The sequence below is a fragment of the Malus sylvestris genome, chromosome 9 (genome assembly GCF_916048215.2).
Source record: "Malus sylvestris chromosome 9, drMalSylv7.2, whole genome shotgun sequence".
In the NCBI taxonomy this organism is placed as follows: domain Eukaryota; kingdom Viridiplantae; phylum Streptophyta; class Magnoliopsida; order Rosales; family Rosaceae; genus Malus; species Malus sylvestris.
In genome coordinates this window covers 33545316-33567154 of record NC_062268.1, presented here as the reverse complement: position 1 = coordinate 33567154, position 21839 = coordinate 33545316, and the positions used below count along the sequence as shown (strand labels likewise).

General features: G+C 39.5%; 1 long non-coding RNA gene and 1 pseudogene across 1 annotated transcript; one reads left to right on the top strand and one right to left on the bottom strand.

Moving 5' to 3' along the window:
- Positions 1–21839, bottom strand: part of LOC126633990 (protein DJ-1 homolog D-like) — a 71906-nt pseudogene that overhangs the window by 25634 nt on the left and 24433 nt on the right.
- On the top strand, positions 20105–20637 carry LOC126582137 (uncharacterized). The gene is made up of 2 exons (XR_007609278.1): positions 20105–20281; positions 20521–20637. It is a non-coding gene; the product is annotated as an uncharacterized LOC126582137 (long non-coding RNA).

Sequence of the window (21839 nt, the reverse complement as noted above, 5' to 3'; positions counted from 1 at the left end):
ACAAATGTGGGGTGTATTAAGTATGTGGGGTTTATTCAACAATTTGTGGGGTGTTAATATAATAAGCCTTTACAAATTTGTATTCGATTTTTGATGTTTTTCCAGTGTAAGACATATGTTGCAAAAGTGAGGTATGTAGGCTGCAGGGCATATATTTTGCCGTCTTAACTGCAGGGGCAAAATATGTGTAAACTGCAGCTTGCTTCTGTTTCTTCAGTTTTGTAAGGAAACAAACCTTCTGCTTATTTTTGCCTTTGAACAGTTGTGGTTACAAAATTAGCTACTTGAACAAGTCCTCAACACTTTCTATTTTTAATTACCTGTTCAATGGCTGCCTACACTGCAGGACACATATTAAATGTGTGAACTAAATGTTTCTTCTGTTTCTTAAGGAAATAGAACTTTTTTGGAAACATCTTTTTCTAATCAAAGACATTCAGTGCCTCGTAAGGAGGCTTTTGTCCGCGAAAGTCGGAATAAACACTTTCGTGTGTAAACCCTAGACTGCGGCGGCGTGTGGTAGGGTTTTACGTTAAACAACATTGGAATACCGTGACTGATTAGCGGGTTACTGTGCGGTGTGGCTGACGTGCACTTAAAGATCGGCGACGGGCTCTGGTGCCGTTAACAACATTCGGTGTAGATCAGTTTGCAGAGCATGGAGGGTTTGGTCACGAAGTTTGATAGCAGTTTGTCTCTTTCGGAAAGGGAGAAGGGTGGGGTTAAGATTGGGAAAAAGGATGTGGAAGGTGCATTATTAGGGTTTCACTACAGTGTTGTTGCGGAGGTCTTCACAGTGAAACCTATCAATGATAATGCTTTTGTCGACCAGTTTACGAGTTTGTGGCGAGGAAGAGAGGGTGTTTCCATTAGGGCTTTGGGTGGGGCACGTTTCATGGCTAGGTTTGTGGGTCGGCGAGACATGTACCGTGTGCTAGAGTCAGAAACGCCATGGTTGTTCCGGGAGGATCTGGTGTTAGTTGCGGATGGGGCTAAGCATGGGCGGTGGAATAATCCATTGCATTTGGTAACAATGTGGGTGTAGTTTCATAAGGTCCCACCGCTCAATATGACGGAGGCTGTGGCGCGGGCAATTGGCGGAGTGCTTGGTACTGTTGTCAAGGTGGATAGGGATGATGGTAGGGATTGTATTGGGAGATTTCTACGTGTGAAAATTACTTTTGATGTGAGGGAATCACTTATGCGGGGAACAAAGGTTGTTTTCCCTGATGATGAAATAGTGTGGGTGGATTTTCGGTATGAGGGGCTCCCTAGCTATTGTCTTATCTGTGGTAAGGTGGGCCATGTCACTCGATGGTGTAAGGAGGAACGAATGGGCGATGGGGTCTCTGAAGTTGAGGTGGGGGAATTAGTAGCGTTCAAGGGCCTTGACGCTGACTATGATTTGAGAGGAAATTGCCTTGGGTTAAAAAGAGGTGGACATCGGGGACAAAGGGGGAGGAGTGTATCGTCCTCTTCATCTACTGATCGATATTTGGATAGGTCCACTGGGGGGAAGTCGAGTGGACGTTGTACTATGGATGTCGAGGAGAAGGAGAGACAACGGCTTGAGCAGGAGAAAGCCTTTGATGCTGGGCTTATCGGTCCAGGAGGGTGTGTTGCTCCGGATGCGGGGCCAATAGAGTTATTATATCATCCGGAAGTGGGGGCGGATCATAGTGAGAGTCCGTCAATGCTGCAACAAAGTAAGGACATTGATCTAAATATCCCAATCATGGAAGTGGTTGAAGAGGGGCTTGCCTGGGCACCTGGAATGTCTGGTATGGAGGAGATTGTTGGCCAATATACTGCTTCACAAGACTCGGACCCGTTTAATCTCCTTCCCATCATTGAGGCTGTTTCTAAGGGACGGGGAAAAAGGGGCCGTGAGGATGAGGAAGATGATTTGGCGGTTTTGGAGGATGGTTTCACTCGTGGGCACAAGATACAACGGTCTATTCTGGACCAAGCGGAGGCTACCTGCGTGGGGTCTCCGCGATCGCAATGAAACTCATATGATGGAACTGTCAGGGTATTGGGAGAGACCTGACAGGTGCCAATCTTGTGGAGCAGAATCGGCTCCACTCTCCCGAGGTAGTGGCTTTATTAGAAACTAAGAATAATAGTCAGCGGTTCCGTTTTCTAAAGCAAAGGCTCGGCATGTCGTGTATGCATGCTATTGAGCCTAGGGGGATTGCTGGTGGTTTATGTGTTTTTTGGAGGGATGCGAAGGATGTGGTTTTGGTAAAATATGGGGAGTTCTTCATTGAAGTTTTAATTGCGGATGGAGTAAGGAATTTGAGGTGGCGATTGGTGGTTGTGTATGCGAGTACGGTTGCATGCACTCGGGCACAACAGTTTGAGGTATTAAGGACACGGTTAACAAGCCTTGGGGAGCCATGTTTAGTAATGGGGGATTTTAATGACTTACTATTAGAATCTGAGAAGATTGGGGGGAATGGAAGAACTGTGGCAAGTATGAGAACTTTTCGGAATTTTGTGGCTCAAACAAAGTTGCTAGACTTGGGTTTTGTAGGGTATCCGTATACATGGCGTAATAGACGGGATGAGGGGTTTATTCAGGAACGATTGGATCGCGCGTTGGCCACTCATGATTGGATCCAGTCTTATCAGCAAACCGTGGTGAAACATGTGGTGTTGGAAGGATCAGATCATGCCATGCTCGTGGTGTCTACGGAGGTGGACCAACCTAGACGTACGAAACGTTTTATGTATGATCCACGGTGGAATCTGGACCCTAAATGTGATGAGATTGTGAGGGCTTGCTGGGGGAATAATCACGGTGGATCTCATGCTCTTAATATTTTGCATAATCTTCGACAAGTAAGGCATGAGCTATTGACATGGCAGGAAAAAACGGCACGGAATGAACACAAGGAAATTTGTAAGTTAAAGGCAGTTCTTCGTGAGGCATATCAACAACCGGTGTTTGATGGTTTTAAAATTCGGGGTTTGGAAGAGGAACTTTAACGAGCCATTAAAAGGGAAGAAATTTATTGGCGTACGAAGTCAAGAGTGCAATGGTTGCGTGAGGGTGATAAAACCACTCGGTTCTTTCATGCTCAAACTTTGAAGCGACGAAGACGGAATACCATCCGAGGACTGGAAGAAGAGAATGGGGTTTGGTGTACGGATAGGAGTCGAATCCATGGTATTGCCGTGGAGTATTTTTCAACTCTATTCACCATGGATACACCTATAACTTCCGGTGAGATCCTTCATTGTGTACCGATTAGGGTGGATGAGCGGGATAATTGTCTACTTGGTGGCCCAGTGAATGATGTGGAGATCGAAACAGCTGTTTATCAAATGCATCCAACAAAATCACCGGGTCCGGACGGTTTCAATGCAGGTTTTTATCAACATCATTGGGAGACTGTTGGGGGCGTTGTTATTGGTATGGTGAAATCTTTTTTTTGTTCAGGAAGAATGTTGAAGGACTTGAATCACACTAATATTGTGCTTATTCCTAAAGTGGACCATCCCACGAAGATGTCTCATTTTCGGCCGATTTCGCTGTGCAATGTGGTGTATAAAGTAATTTCTAAAGTACTTACGAATAGACTAAAAAAGGTTCTCCCTAAAGTTATTAGTCCTACTCAATCAGCGTTTGTGGCTGGAAGGCAAATTTCTGACAATATTTTAGTAGTGCATGAACTTCTCCACTCTATGCAACATGAGAATGAGGAGGGGTTGGATTTTATGGCGCTCAAACTGGATATGGCAAAAGCCTACGATCGGGTTGAATGGTCTTTTTTGAATGCTATGATGCATAAGTTGGGTTTTGGAGATGTGTTTGCAACTGGGTGATGGAATGTGTTCAAACTGGGTCTTATAGCGTGGTGATGAATGGAGAGGTAACGGGTTACATAACGCCTAGGAGAGGCATTCGGCAAGGTGACCCATTATCACCTTTTTTATTCCTTATCTGTGCCGAAGGTTTTTCCTCTCTAATCCATAATGATGAGAGGAGGGGTTGCATTCGAGGTATGACAGTAACTCCTTCGGCTGAGCCTTTGTCACATGTTTTTTTTGCTGATGATTCAGTTTTATTTTGTCGAGCTACGGAGAATGAGGCGTATAATGTTAAATATTTGCTCCAACGGTATGCTGAGGGCTCCGGACAATTCATTAATCTAGATAAGAGTTCGGTACATTTTAGTGTGGGGTGTTCAACGGGGCTGAAATCTACTCTACCCCAGATTTTGGGGATTAAACATCAGGAAGGATTTGGGAAATATTTAAGTATACACGCTGATTTTGGAGCGTCGAAGAAAAAGGTGTTTGAAGAAGTTCGGAATAAATTAGATGAACGAATTAATGGTTGGGCGGAACAGTTTTTATCGGTCGCAGGTAAGGAGGTGCTAATTAAAAGTGTTGCGGGGCTTTACCTATTTATACTATGTCATGTTTTCAACTGCCTATTCAATTGGCAAAGGAAATCGAGCAGATTATAGCGCGTTTTTGGTGGAGGGATCAGAAGACGAAAAAATGTGTTCATTGGCTTGCTTGGAAGAAGGTGGCGCAAAGGAAGACCTCTGGGGGTCTTGGCTTTAAGGACATTATTGAGTTTAACTTAGCAATGTTGGCTAAGATTGGATGGCGATTGATCTGTGCTCCGGAGTCTCTGTTGGCTAAGGTACTTAAAGCTAAGTATTATCCTACGTCGTTTTTCCTTGAGGCATTAGTGGGACATGGAACTTCTTGGGGTTGGAAGGGCATTTTACAAGGCCGAAAAATTTTGAAGTCGGGTATTAGATGGCGGGTTGGTGATGGGCGCAATATTCAGGTTATTGTGGATCCGTGGTTGCCCACACCAAGAACTTTTCGACCTTTATCAAGACATCCAGTAATGCCTCAGATGGTTGCAGACTTGGTGTCCGTTGATGGAACTTGGGAACGTGAGATCGTTCAAAGGTGTTTTACTGGTGATGAAGCACAACTCATTCTGAGCATGCCGTTGAGTCGATTGGGGTGTGTTGATCGTCTCATTTGGCATTATACCCGTAATGGAGTCTATTCGGTGAAGTCCGGATATTTGGTAGCCCAAGAGATGAATAGGAATGGTGAACTGGGGAGGAAAGGCGATGGGCAATCTAGTACAAATGATATTATGGCTTCGGTCTGGCGGGATCTCTGGAGTTTGAAGGTTCCACCTAAACTCCGCCATTTCGTATGGAGACGATGTCGGAATATCCTTGCTGTCCGCACTAATTTGCAAAGGCGAGGGGTTAGATTGAATACGGTTTGCCCGTTTTGTGCTTGTGAGGAGGAAACACAGGTTCATCTTTTTTTCAGATGTGCTTTTGCTCGTGTCTTTTGGTTTGGTTCTCCGATTCAATTAGATGTGACCGTGGTGGAGGGTGGCGATTTTATGCAGTGTTGGAGGTGGTTGTGTACGAAATATGGCAAGTTGGATGAGGCTTGTGCATTTATGCGTTGGGTAGTGTGTGGTTTATGGCGAATTTGGAAGTGTCGTAATAGTGTGGTGTTTGAGAAGGTTGTGGTGGAACCTCGTGTGGCGCTACAGTTACTACGGCAGCAATGGATGGAGATTGTGGAAAATGATGAGGATTATTCCTCGGTTAATAGTTCTGGGCGCACTGGGGATGGTACAATTGTGAATGGGTGGGTAAAGCCTCCGTTTGGGACGATAAAAATAAATTGTGATGGTGCTTGGTGCAATCGTACTAGTGTGGGAGGATATGGGTGGGTTGCTCGAGATTTTGCAGGCATATTTAAAGGTGCTGGCGGTGTGGGGAAGGTGTTCTGCGGTTCTAACTTTATGGCGGAAGTTGAAGCTCTTCGGCTGGCTGTAATGGCTGCGGTGGACAGGACACTCTAGCGTCTGATGTTAACATTTCAATTCGTATTTAATACTATTTTCTCTTTGACAAAAAAAAAAAAAAAAAAAAACATTCAGTTTCTTCCTACTCATTGTACAATGTGTTTATATGCCAACTTACTTAAATGTATATAAAAGCAAAACTGCTTATTTTATCGACTTCATTCACTCATGTATCCCTTTGTTTGTTCATAATTGTGTTAAATTTATTCAACTTAAATGTGCTTTATTCATCCGATTGCGCTTGAAACAGCTGGTTCCCGCGGCAATGCACGAACCTAATTTCTAGTGCTTACTAATATTGTCACAAAATCATTTGCTCGTCAAATAAGTCTCTAGAACAAGCCTCCAGCAACTTTGAGTCTGTGACTACTTTGAATTTTGTCTCTGTGGTTTCCAACCAAACCCACCAAATCTAAATTAAACTCTTAAACAAGCCACCGGTAATTGTGTATACTTTAAAGTGTTTTTTTTTGTCTGTGGTGTGCCCTTCTGACTCTTCTAAACAAAAACACTAACTCCAAATATTAAATCAAGTCTTAAGTCTAATATACCTGCTAAGTCTGTTATTTATGAGTTTCTTGAACGTAAATATCTCTTAAAATAAATTTTATAATAAATTATTCTATTTATTTGGTTTTTCATTCTCTTGGTCACCAAGTGCGACAAAGAATTAATGGTCACACAATTCTTAAATCTGATCTAAGTTGAAATTAAAATATTAAAAATACGTCCATTTCTTGTCCATCCTTAATATTGAATCCAATAATAATTAGTTACAATATATGGGGTATTATTGTTTGTTTTAGGCCATTACTTTATTTGGGGCACTTGGTAACACTATAAACTAGGATCTAAATAATTGTTTAGAATAGAGGGGCGTTTGTATCGTTGACTTCCACACCATTCTCTTAAATTTCTATTAGGGTTGACATTATAACATGTACCTAAATCAAAACATTAGTATTAGTATTTAATCTTAAAATTACCAATGAATAATTGCTTACCAAGTAACATATTATTACATGTTTTTCGAGCAAAGAAATATTAGTACATATTGTATTTAGTCTTATACATCATGTTGCTTAAATAAATATTGTTGATACTCCTAATAACGCCTGTATATATAGACAGGATTCATTGAATTTAGAAAGGAAAAAAAAATCTATAAGATAGAGAAGTCCAATTTTATATGTTGTTTGCTTCCCACCGTTGCATATATATTACTTCCTATATATATAGTCATTGTCTTGGCAGCCTAGTTTTGTACTCCAAGCTGCTGGCGCCCACACATCCGACTTGAACTAAGGTAATTAAATACTAAACACACGTATTTTTCTTATTTCAGACATTTCTAGTTAATTTGTTTAATTAAGGGCTCGTTTGGAAATGTTTCTAGTGAATCTGACACACCCCGACCCGGAATGTCCACTAGGACCCCGAATCGAGCCGTGCTGGTTGACACTGGAGGGTGACGAAGCCATAGAATGTGATGATGTGTAAAATGTGAATAAATTTAAACTTAAAAGTGTTTAAATACCAGAGTGCGTTGTGAGCGGGAGCAAACCCATTTCACACGCGATGTCAGAGCATAAGTAAAGTACAGTAGTGTGGGTATGAATCGTACCCACAGAGGTAGCCATCAATACTAAGATTCGTCACAGATCCTCGTCGATATGAACTCAACAGCTAAAACCTGGCGGGCACAAAACATAGAGTGTGAGTGAGCAATAAAACCAAGCTTCCCAAAGTTATTACCTTTCCAGAAGTAATGCCCCTCAATGTAAAACCCGTATCGTTTTCATAAGACAATACTACATATATACATATATTTATGTATGTAAATCCAAACCATACTCATGAATGACCAAAACCACGGGTATGCCATGTCCATCAATTTCCACAATGCATTAACCAGTAGGCCAAATGAACTTAATCAATATGAAATGATATATCAGTCGGAGTCACCTAACGTGACATGTACAACTGCACCCATATCTCATCAATCATTGCTAACACATAAGTCGGAGTCACTTCTAGTGACCTGTACGACTGAAATCATAACTCATCAATCATTTCTAGCACATAAGCCGAAGTCACCTCTAGTGACCTGTACGACTGAAATCATAGCTAATCAATCATTGCTAGCACATAAGCTGGAGTCACCTCTAGTGTCCTGTACGACTGAAATCATAGCTAATCAATCATTGCTAGCACATAAGCCAGAGTCACCTCTAGTGACTTGTACGACACTATATCTGCACACGAGTCGGAACCACTTGTAGTGGTTTGTATGACAGGCCTGGGTGTGAATGTATACGCTCTAGTGCTACAATCACGTGAAAGCTGTGCGAGTGATCACAGGTCACCTACGAGTCGGAACCACCTATAGTGGTTTGTATGACAGGCCTATGCACCTAACTTGGATCCAAGGTGAGCGTATGGTGCGGGAGGTGAACATCACGTGAAAGACTGTGCCCTGGCCACGGGCGAGAGCACTAACACCGGGGTGCAGGTTTATGAGCTTTAAATGCATCTAATACAACATGTACGACTCATAAGCAACCTATACGACAATGCCGAAGTTGCCTACTATTGCATCCTGTACGACAATGTCGGAGTTACTTAAAACATAAATGTAATCATACCCTAACCCATCAATTCAACTCATACCATATACTTACCTGAACTTACCTGTATGTCCTGCATTCACCTTTGCACTTCAGAGCGTTCACAATAATTATGTGCAAGGTATATATGTATGGATATACCATGATGAAATTTAAAATTAAAACATTTCATAGTATTTCCAATTATATAATACAGCGTACTAACTATTAATCACCAAAACATAAAGTTAAAACGCACATTTTTCACCAATATCCCTCACATTGCTCAATTCCTTAAACAAGGCTATTGTCTCGATTATTTAATCTCATTTATTGTATGGTAGCATCTAACGTCTCGTTAGACTACCTAAACAGGGATCAAGTCATTCGTAGTTCACAATAATTAATTGTAGGTAACATGCATAAATCACTTTGGAAGCGTTTGTGGAACTATCAATTATATGCCTATGATAAAAGGAAAAGACCCACTCACCTGGAGTCCACGTTATGATTCTCTACACACGCATCGAGGCGTCCCGAAAGATTGGCGCCTATAACAATTATCGGATCACATCTCAGAACTCTTATTAATAGAATACGAAATTCACATAAGGCACATCCTCAAGGATATTCTAAAATAGTTTGAGACTCATTGACCACAAGTTAACCGTTGATCAAAGATCGACGGTAGGGTCTACAACCCTGTATAACTCGATCCGGAAGATCTGCATATTAGATTTCCAATCCGCAACTTTGAAAGATCCAAATTATGCTTCTAGAATAACATACTAAAATTCATTGCGATCCAACGGTCGGATCTCCGCCAATTGCCCAGAACCAAGTGACGGTTAACATTTATTTTATAAACTTACAAATCCAATTCAGGAAAATCCGTACGTCGGATTCCCGATTCGTAAGTTTCTATGGTCCTCAAATATTACGTAATATAACATATTAAGGTTTGGTGACGATCCAACGGTCAGATCGTCGATTTATATTTTGACCTATTCACATATCATCGGGAATTTAGGTTCAACGATCAACCAGTATCATACAAACATCAAAAATGAATTTAAGGCATCAAGTTTAGCCTAAAAATAGCATCTACAGCCTACTAGCCATGCGCCGCCGCAGGTGGCGGTCGGCCGCCCCGACTCTCCGGAAAATTCAACTATTTTTAAAAATTCTCAAAAATTATAGAATTGAAGATCTCAAAGAGTAGAACAAACTTTATACCTATGGCCAAGTCCAATTTTGCGTGGAAAGGCTCCAATTTTGCTAAAATCGTACGGAACCCTAAAATTGGGTGTGATTCGATTTGACCTCCAAAATTGCTCCAACGCCTCCACCACTGCTTAGGATTTGTTCATGGGTTCTAGGGGAGTGTTTTGGTAGTGGTAATTGAAGAGAAACACTTCATAATTGGTGGATCGCCGTCCAAGTCCTTTCGCACCCACCGGTGCGTTTTCTCCAAAATTTTGAACCCAATCTTCCCAAATTTGGTGTAGTAATAGTAGAGGAAGAGTCAAGATGATGATTGGGAGGGATGGATTGGCCTAATTCGTCGGAAAAATGGTGGAAATTTGGCCGGAATGGCCCTGGCCGAATGGGTATGTGTGTGCGGGTACACGGGTCCAAAAATAGGGGTTCTTGTTCCCTCATTTCCCCTTCTTGCTCCTGTTTCTGATTGGTCCCTTCATATTTGTGCCTAAAATTTAATTGGCTTCTTTCCCACAAGGTGGGAGTTCAATTAACTTATAAACCAAAATATAAATAACCAAATTCAAACGTCTTTAACTATACCGTTATAATCCGAACTCGCAAACGGCTTTCGCCTATGCGTTCGTACCAACGAGTACTACACAAATACGCCAAAAGAATAAGTCATATGTTCCTCTAGACGATGGTAAAAAAAAATCAAAGTTGTCGCCTCCAGGGCATTTTCGTTAATTCACGCTTTTAAAATTTATAAAATTGTAAAATTTGGGACGGGTTGTCACAATCTACCCACCTTAAAAATTTCGTCCCCGAAATTTAAAATAACATGCATGAAAATACATACACGAGAAAGACATCAAGTTAAAACGGCTATATAAAAGAGAATCCCTTTGGGAATACACAACATCGTCGATATCATAAAATCTTCATGTCACCATCTCAATTATTCAAAATACCTATTCACGATTCTCTGCTGCAACTCACATACTACTACCAAATTTCAAATGATCGTACTTATAACTAGAAATGTAACCGCAGTTGCACATAACTCTAACAAGGCTAAGTGTCCAACAATCATGTACCGTGCATAAAATCTCTGTATATCGACTACAATGGTATCTTAGCTAACCATGAATACAAACAACTAAAATAGAGATAGTGGTATGTTACAACCATAGTACTCGTGGGACGAACAAAATGTAACACGTCCACTAAAGTTTGAGTAACTTACTTCAGTTTAATCGTTAGTTCAGGGGTGGAATTGTGATACTAAGCAACATCTAATACTTACAACCTTTTAAAAGACTTCCAAAGGCTTGGAAGTGAAACACGTAACATGATGAAATATAAATACACCAAGATGATAATCTTGTTGGGTTTCTGATTGCCTGAACTTGTATATAAGTCTAGAAGCAGCATTTTCATAATACCATCATCCTCTGAAAGTAAACAGAGAAGAACTGTGGTTATCCAGAAAGTTTGGACTTTATTTCCTCAACATCCTTCTACTCTAACCGAAGGCGAGACGCCTAGACTGCAATTTCTCTTCAATCACCTCAAATAGAGTCTCAAATTTTTTTTTCTCCGTTTTATCTCCACATTTGATCATATCACGAACGAGGACTTTTAGATCACGTCCCACAGATAGTTAACAACATCCCACTTCTATCTTAGTTGTCTTCACAAGTGTTTTATTGTTGAAATTCCAGCGCCCATTTTAAGGAAAGAAATCATTGTCAACACTTTAAATTTTGAGTCGGGAGGAATATGAACTTCCACTTAAGTAAGGCTACCACCAATTGAAACACCACATGATGGTAACATTGGTTCAACATCACGATTATTGATTTTCATATTCTCTACACATACAAACTACCTCGAACTGAGAGTGAATAACGATACTTCTCAACTCCATTCATATAACAAAAATGATTATAATCATTCGAACCATTTCTTGATAGGTTAAAGGTAACTCCATATCAATACTCGTAATTTCCAACTGAAATAAAATAGGACAAACTGAAAATGTTCAAAAATAAATATGTCATGGTCGTACCATTGGAAAAAATACACATAGTGCACTTATAGCTGCTGATTAAATTATTCTACTGCCGCTGTCAAAACTTAGTTCATTCCAAAAAGTAAGTATTTAAGAAGTTCTAAGGTTGATAAAGATTTTGGACACATTCTCCACCGAGAAATGTCATTTGATTTCCGAGCAAGGATGGCAATGTCGACTCCAAGTCATGGATAAGTTAACTCATTTCAAATGGTTCTACACATTGGTAGTATAGATGATAATCCATATGGCTACTCTACACTGTCGAAACATCTAGAGGACGCATCATCATAAATTCCCAAAAGATCAACGTCAACGAAAGACGTAGAACAAAGATGGGGTGAGACAACACTTCGGTTATTAGAAATTTTGTTCATATCTACATCCCAAACTAAAACCAACTTTCCTCCGTCGATAAAATGGAAAGAAAAAAAAACACCATAGCCGAAAGGGTTGAGGTTCCTACACTAAAGTGTTTAGGTTCCAGGTTAGGTAAATTCCTAATTGGTAAACTTGTAACTAAGTTTCTCAATGACATCAGAAACATTCAAAATGAAGCAAGGAAAATTGGTGTAATACTAGGAGGTGAGTCGATGATGTATTTCACTTCACAAATTGGTGATATCCCAACTAAGATTTTGGAATATGACGCTAAAAGTATACGTTCGTGAAATACACTATACTACTAACCAACTCTACCACACAAATTAAAGTGATCGAGAGGTGGCTAGTCAAAGAGGTTTTATTTACCTAGGTAGGTGATAAGGTAAAAACAACCTTGAGTTAACTATTCTAATACAAAGCTTGTTCCTACGCTTCCTCGATCCTAGTTTATTCGGCTCAAGCGAAATAGTTCATTGATCCTAGAAGGACTTGATGACTGCTTTTCGGATTTCTACTACTCCCAGGATATGACAACTACACTCGCAAGCCTATTCTCACCCATTTAATAAGTATAACTATAAAAGTAACATCTAGAAATTAGCGTTGGTCGAAAATTTCCAAGGCTGGAAAAAGACCTTGCTAAAAAAAATCTACTCTAAAAAAGAACTTTATCAAGAGTCGATATTCCTCCAGAAGATCTAGCATGAACACAAGTACGCTTGAAGATATTAATGCTAACAAGGACCAAAAGTAATTATCCCTCATATGATTTTCCGTGAATTGCTGCTAAGAAATCAAGACTAGCTGAGATTTCCAATCTAAAAAGGATCAATACTAATGATGGAAGAATAATGATAGAATTATTTGGTAATATCTCTGGTGATACATGGTTATCAATACATTAACTTAGGCCATCAACTTGCCTCAAATCTACACCTTTCCTCCCCAAGTAAAATTTTCATTTTAATTCTAAGGGCATTGTCAAAATGATTTTCTAAAATGTCGTCAAGACCACAAAACTACCCAAAACTGAAGAAAAGTTAACATATTTTTCCGTATTCGATGAGGTGGCAAGATTTGAACATTAAACACAAAACCAAGAATGCTCACATCACGCGTGTGATGAACACAATACTGCCCAACTTATGCTCTGTTAACAAACTGACACACCCCGACCCAGAATGTCCACTAGGACCTCGAATCGAGTCTTGCTGGCCGACACCTGGAGGGTGACGAAGCCATAGAATGTGATGATTGTAAAATGTGAATAAATTTAAACTTAAAAGTGTTTAAATACCAGAATGCGTTGTGAGCAGGAGCGAATCCATTTCACACGCGATGTCAGAGCATAAGTAAAGTACAGTAGTGTGGGTATGAATCATACCCACAGAGGTAGCCATCAATACTATGATTCGTCACAGATCCTCATCGATACGAACTCAGCAGCTAAAACCTGGAGGGCACAAAACAGAGAGTGTGAGTGAGCAATAAAACCAAGCTTCCCAAAGTTATTACCTTTCCAGAAGTAATGCCCCTCAATGTAAAACCCGTATCGTTTTCATAAGACAATACTACATATATACATATATTTATGTATGTAAATCCAAACCATACTCATGAATGACCAAAACCACGGGTATGCCATGTCCATCAATTTCCACGATGCATTAACTAGTAGGCCAAATGAACTTAATCAATATGAAATGATATATCAGTCGGAGTCACCTAACATCAACCTGTACGACTGCACCCATATCTCATCAATCATTGCTAGCACATAAGTCGGAGTCACTTTTAATGACCTGTATGACTGAAATCATAGCTCATCAATCATTGCTAGCACATAAGCCGGAGTCACCTCTAGTGACCTGTACGACTGAAATCATAGCTCATCAATCATTGCTAGCACATAAGCTGGAGTCACCTCTAGTGACCTGTACGACTGAAATTATAGCTCATCAATCATTGCTAGCACATAAGCCGGAGTCACCTCTAGTGACCTGTATGGCACTACATCTGCACACAAGTCAGAATCACCTGTAGTGGTCTGTATGATAGGCCTGGGTGTGAATGTATACGCTCTAGTGCTACAATCACGTGAAAGCTGTGCGAGTGATCGTGGGTCACCTACGAGTCGGAACCACCTATAGTGGTCTATACGACAGACCTATGCACCTAACTTGGATCCAAGGTGAGCGTATGGTGCGGGAGGTGAACATCACGTGAAAGACTGTGCCCTGGCCACAGACGGGAGCACTAACACCGGGGTGCATGTTTATGAGCTTTAAATGCATCTAATACAACATGTACGATTCATAAGCAACATTTACGACAATGCCGAAGTTGTCTACTATTGCAACCTGTACAACAATGTCGGAGTTGCTTAAAACATAAATGTAGTCATACCCTAACCCATCGATTCAACTCATACCGTATACTTACCTAAACTTACTTGAACTTACCTGTGTGTCCTGCATTCACCTTTTCACTTCAGAGCGTTCACAATAATTATGTGCAAGGAATATACGTATGGATTATTTAATCTCATTTATTGTATAGCTGCATCTAACGTCTCGTTAGACTACATACGTACCCTAAATAGGGATCAAACCATTCGTAGTTCACAATAATTAATTGTAGGTAACATGCATAAATCACTTTAGAAGCGTTTGTGGAACTATCAATTATATGCCTATGAGAAAAGGAAAAGACCCACTCACTTGGAGTCCACACTATGATTCTCTAGCACGCGCATCGAGGCGTCCCGAAAGATTGGCGCCTATAACAATTATCGGATCGCATCTCAGAACTCTTATCAATAGAATACGAAATTCACATAAAGCACATCCTCAAGGACATTCTAAAATAGTTTGAGACTCATTGACCACAAGTCAACCGTCGATCAAAGATCGACAGTAGGGTCTACAACCCCTTATAAGTCGATCCAAAAGATCCGCATATCAGATTTCCAATCCGTAACTTCCAAAGATCCAAATTATGCTTCTAGAATAACATACTAAAGTTTCATTGCGATCCAACGGTCAGATCTCCGCCAATTGCCAAAACCAAGTGGCGGTTAATATTTATTTTATAAACTTACAAATCCAATTCAGGAATATCCGTACCTCGGATTACCGATCCGTAAGTTTTTATGGTCCTCAAATATTACATACAATAACATATTAAGGTTTGATGACGATCCAACGGTCGGATCGTCGATTCATATTTTGACCTATTCACATATCATAAGGAATTTAGGTTCAACGATCAACCCGTATCATACAAACATCAAAACTGAATTTAAGGCATCAAGTTTAGCCTAAAAATGGCATCTACGGCCTACTGGCCACGCTCCGCCGCGGGTGGCGGTCGGCTGCCCCGACTCGCCAGAAAATTCACCTATTTTTAAAAATTCTCAAAAATTACAGAATTGAAGATCTCAAAGATTAGAACAAACTTTATACTTGTGGCCAAGTCCAATTTCCCCTCCTTGCTCCTGTTTTTGATTGGTCCCTTCATATTTGTGACTAAAATTTAATTGGCTTCTCTCTCACAAGGTGGGATTTCAATTAACTTATAAACCAAAATATAAATAACCAAATTCAAATGTCCGTAACTATACCGTTATAATCCGGACTCACAAACGGCTTTCGCCTATGCGTTCGTACCAACGAGTACTACACAAATACGCCAAAAGAATAAGTCATCCATTCCTCTAGACGATGGTCAACAGAAATCAAAGTCCTTGCCTCTAGGGCATTTTCGTCAATTCACGCTTTTAAAATTTATAAAATTGTAAAATTTGGGACGGGTTGTCACAGAATCACGTTGTGTCTTGATTTATTTACATTTTTATTAATGATGGGTTCCAAAAAAACATTTCTTCTAAAAACACATTCAAACAAGTTCTAAATTGTTAGAAATATCGTATGATTGAGATAATATATATTTAGTTGAATTAAATTTGAAAAGGCAATTATTAGCGCAACTGGCCCAATCGGGTAAACAAAAAATTGGAATGATGGTGGCTGACGAAAACAAATTTTAATTACTGACCCGTTTGTATAACGAGGTGGGGGTGTGGGGAAATTTTGAAAAATAACCATAATTTAGATCCCATATAGAATTATAGCCACCATTTCAATTTCTTGATAATTATAACCAAAAGTTGAGATGAAAGTACTAATATACCCTGAAAATAAGGTTTCCAGAAAATCCAAAAAGATGTACTTCAAACTCAAAACCAAGTTCATACTAGTCTGGCAGTCTCCAAGTTCCAGTCTCATCAAACCCAACAAAAACCCATAAAAATTTAAAATTGAAAACGTATTACAAAAAAATCAGCAAATGATGATTTCCATCGTGGATTGTATCGTCCAACCATTGCAAAAAACGCAGCAATCCGTGGGAGGCGTGGACCAAATCATGGACTTTGATTTTAGGAACAAGAGGGTTCTTCAAGAAGCCCTGACCAACTCCTCCTACTCCGTATCGCTGTTGGTTGAAATGGCATCGTTGTTGGTTGAAGAGGAAATTATAGGCAAGAAGGTGCTACTACAACTTGTCCTTGTGTTTGATGAATAAAAAGAAAGAAGCTTGTGTCTCCATTGCAGTGCGAGTACAGAGCAACACAACGACAACGCTTGACATGAAAAGAAAAGCTCGAGACATTGCAGACACATATAGTTAAATAGGGTATATTAGTACTTTCACATCAATTTTTTGTTATAATTATCATAATTTTAAAGGTGTGGCTATAATCCTATATGGGGTTCAAATTTTGGTTATTTATCCAAATTTCTCGGGGTGAGGATCATTATTAACTTAAAATAATGCAACCTAATTATGAGTTAGGACTAGATAGATATATAATATTTTTTATGAACACTCTCCTAATTTAGACCATCTACAATAAATTAAGGAAAGGGATCCTCTCCGGATCCCTTTCTATCTGAGCCTACTGATCACACAATCTGGACCATTGAAATTTGATCAAACAGTTAAAAACAGGGGGTCCCATTAAAAGTTATAATAACTTTAGTCATTCGATCAAATTTCAAGGGCCTGAATTGTGTGGTCAGTAAGCTAAGATTGTTGTGCTAGGATAGTACCAAACCAATTGGAACCAACTCAAGCTAACCCATAGGAAATATATCAAATGAAATGCAAGAACAAAAAATAGAAAAAGACATCAAGATTTTAACGAGGTTCCTCAACAGTGAGTGCAATTGGAGTACGTCCTCGGAGCAGTAAGAGCTCACCCAATAATCCACTATCAACCAAATGGGAGTTTACAAAGTGTTGGCAATCTCACAACCAAAACCCCAATACACCCAAAAGCTCTCACTCACCAAAGAAACAAATAGAGAAAGAAATATAGTGATTAATTTCTTCTCTATACAAAGCTTAAAGCTATTACAACAACTAATACTTTGATGGATGATTGCTAGCCAAAGAGAAGAGCACTTTCTTTTTCTCTTCAAATTGGGGTTGCGGCACCCTTTTTCTTTTCCTCTGCTGATCTCAAACAAAGGCAGCTGCTGCTGCCAATTAAAACCATAAAAAGGCCCATTCAATTGGGCTGCTGGGAAACATAAAGGCCCATTGAAATTTGGCCACATGTTCAACAATCTCCAGCTTGGCCAAATTCTGAAAGAGCAATAGACTCTTAAGGTGAAACTTGCTCTTCATCTAGAGGAGAATCTTCAAGTTCAACTTCTTCAACATCCTTTTGGTCTCCCACTTCTTCACTTGTAGTGGCTTCGACATCAGTGGAAATAAGATTTGAAGTACTAAAGGCAACTTTCTCATGCTCCACCTAATGGACATCTTTCACATTCTTCTCAGAGTCTCTGAACATACTTTCTTCATCAAATGTCACATCTCTGCTGATTACAAGTTTCTTCATCTCTGGGCACCATAACCTATAACCTTTGACACCACTACTAAAACCAAGAAAGATAGCCCTTTGGCTCTAGAATCAAGTTTATTTTCAGTTACATGAAAATAAGCAGGTGAACCAAAAATACGGATAGTCATAATCAGAATAAGATTTTCCAGTCCATACCTCCATTGGTGTTTTACCCTGAACAGCAGCTGAGGGTAACCGGTTGATATATACTGTGACATGCATAAGTAACTGCCTCTGCCCAAAATGACTTGCTCAAACCCAACTGAGACAACATACATCTAACCTTCTCAAGCAAGGTTCGATTCAATCTTTTTGCAACTCCATTTTGTTATAGAGTTCTTCAGCCTCACAATTCCTTCCTCTTTGCAAACTTTAAAGAAAGGGTTGGATGTGTATTCACCACCATTATCCGATCTTAAAATTTTAATCTTTCTCCCAGTCTGGTTCTCAACCATTTTCTTCCAACTTAAGAAAATGCTCAACACCTCACTTTTGTGCTTCATAGTGTAGATCCAAGACCTTCTAGAATAATCATTAACAAAGGTCATGAACCAATATGTACCACTCAAAGAATGAGTCTTTGTAGGACCTAAACATCTGAATGCACATAATCAAGAATGCCCTTTGTCTGATGTACTGCAGTACCAAACTTCACTCTAGTTTGCTTCCCAAGACACAATGCTCGCAAAAATCAAGCTTACAAGTCGTGGCACCTTTTAGAAGACCTTGTTTCACAAGCCCTTGTAGAGGTCTCTCACCGGCATGGCCTAATCTCATATGCCACAGTCTAGTAGTATCTGAATCAGATGTGCCCATATTTTCTGAGACTATAGACGCTTCACCTGTCACGGTGCTTCCTTGCAATAGATATAAATGACCACATCAATGAGCTTTCATCACAACAAATGCACCATAAGTAACTTTCAATGTCTGCCCATCTGAATGAAACCTGAAGCCATTGGAATCTAAAGTCCCCAAAGAAATAAGATTTTTCTTCAAATTCGGTACATACTGAACACCTGTCAACTCTTTAACCATACCATCATGCAACTTCAAACGAACTGTACCGATCCCTTTTGTTGTACAAGGATTGTCATCTCCCATGAAAACAACACCACCATCAAACTTTTTCAAGCTTGAAAACCAATCCTTGTGAGGAGTCATATGATGAGTACAACTCGTATCCAACACCCACTTAGTAGCACAATCAAATGATGTGGAAGTGGTTAAAGCAAAATCATAAAAATCTTTTTCAAGCTCATCAACAATAGCTTCAGAACTCACTTTGCCTTTGGTCTTCAACCTAGGACAATCTTTCTTCCAATTTTTTTATTATGACAAAAAGCAAGTTCATCCATTTCCAAACTTTTTCTACATTTAGAAGTTCCTCTAGGTAGAGAAAGTGATTTTTTCTTTCTAGAGAAAGATCTCCTCTTTGATGATCTACCTCTAACAAACAAAGCCTCAAAGGTACTATCATGATTTTTATCTCTATGCCTCATTTCATAATTCATCAAGGCATTCGACACATCTTCAAATTTCACAGTTTCTTTACCATGCATAATAGTGGTAACAAAATGCTCATAAGAGTCTGGCAAGGAATTCAATAATATTAAGGCCTTATCTTCATCCTTAATATCCTCATCTAAATTCATCAAATCGGCAATCAACTTATTAAAAGCATCAAGGTGTCTAATCATTTTTGTATCTTCTTTGTATTGGAAGCGGTAAAGCTTTTTCTTCAAATGTAGCTGGTTCTCTGCACTCTTCGTCATGTACTTGCCTTCTAATTTTTTCCACAACAGAGTTGCCAATGTCTCCCGCATCACAAAATACTTCTAAGTTTTTGCAAGGCACAATCGAATTGTAGAGCAAGCCCACAAATTTAATTTCTCCCATTCCGACTTCGACATAGCTTCTGGCTTATCTCCCAAAGCGGCAAGGTAGATCTTGTTGAACCAACACATCCTTGACCTTACATTGCCACATCCCGAAGTTGTTTGTGCCATCAGATGGTTGCAGAAGCAGAGGACGAAATTAGAAGGCACGCACAAGCTTTGTTGGATGTGAAGGATCTGATAGAGTTCGAGCCGTGTAGAGAATTACAGGCAGCTTTGAGGAAGAGCTCATCGTTGTTGAAGCAAGATTTTTACACCATAATTCAAGGGAAACCAGCAAGTGAGAGGCCCCAACTCAGGAAGCTTTATACCGACATCTTCAACAATGTTACCCGAGTAAGTAACCCCATTCGTTTTTCTTTTGACAAACGATAAGATAATTACAAAGAATATAAAATGATGACGTAGCTTTGTACTGTGGTGTGAGTGCATTGTGAAAACTTGGGTCTTTCTTTTCTCTTTACAAGCTATATTATGGGACGGGTGAATTAAACTAGGGTCTTCAAGGGGTGAATGCTCTTAGTCTGGTGCAAAAAATGGATTCAGTGACTTGACATGTTTTTGTGCATTTGTAGCTTGATTATGCAGCTAGGGACAAAGACGCATCGTATATCCGACAATGCTATGACAACATTGTTGTAGTTCTGGATCAAATTTTATCAAGAATATAACTATCAAGTAATTCTTTCCTTTCTTATTTCCTTCCTGCATTTTTGTTGTACATTCAATATTTGCGAATTTTCGCCTTTAGTTTCAGTTGCCGAATTTTAATTCCCCTACAAGACTGATTGTAGCAATTAAAGGGGACTAACTTGATTTAAACAATTTTTTCACTGCATAATTAGCTCACGAGTGACTATGAATAAATAAACATCCTTGAAGTGCAACAATTAGTAAACTGCAAGGTGTTGGAATTTATTAGGTTTATTTAGGAAATTAATTAGAGATTTGATTTGATTTTGTAGTAGGGTGTTTTTGGCATTTACGCATTAGGGTTTCTTAGGTTTATTGCTCTATAAATAGAGCTTGTAATTTGGTTTGAAAATAAGTTATTCACAATGTAGCCTCTTGGAGTTTTGTAGTCGTTTCGACATTCTCTTTAGTTTAATAATATTCTTATTTTGTAGTCTTGTTTGTTCCGCGTTCGTTCATTGTGGTATGCGCACTATGATATTCAACTTGGTATCAGAGCAGGTTCGATTCGTCGGAATTTAATCTGTTCTAGATGGGTATCAATTTGTTCATCCGTTTGTCCGCTGCGTATCAGTTTGTTCAAGTTTGTTTGGAAATTCGCAATTGGCATTAGCATTGGCATTGGTATTGGTATTGGCATTGGCATTGGTATTGGCATTGGCATTGGTATTGGCACTGGCATTGGCACTGACACTAGCACTGGAATTTGGAGTCTTGCATCCACATCTACTTTGGCAAACCCATGTCGTGTTCCGCCATGAGTTTGACGGGGGGTGTTGGAATTTATTACGTTTATTTAGGAAATTAATTAGAGATTTGATTTGATTTTGTAGTAGGGTATTTTTGGCATTTACGCATTAGGGTTTCTTAGGTTTATTGCTCTATAAATAAAGCTTGTAATTTAGTTTGACAATAAGTTATTTACAATGTAGCCTCTTGGAGTTTTGTAGCCATTTCGGCATTCTCTTTGGTTTAATAATATTCTTATTTTGTAGTCTTGTTTGTTCCACGTTCGTTCATTGTGGTATGTGTACTCTGATATTCAACTCAAGGTTTATATCGCGACAACTGAGACTATAGGGATCAAATCATACTTTTGACGTGTACAACACTTTCCATGAACAAATTCCAATCGTCTTCTTAATCACACACCAGGTAAAATCTGAGCTCTAACAAATAAGACTTTAAAAAAATGAAATAT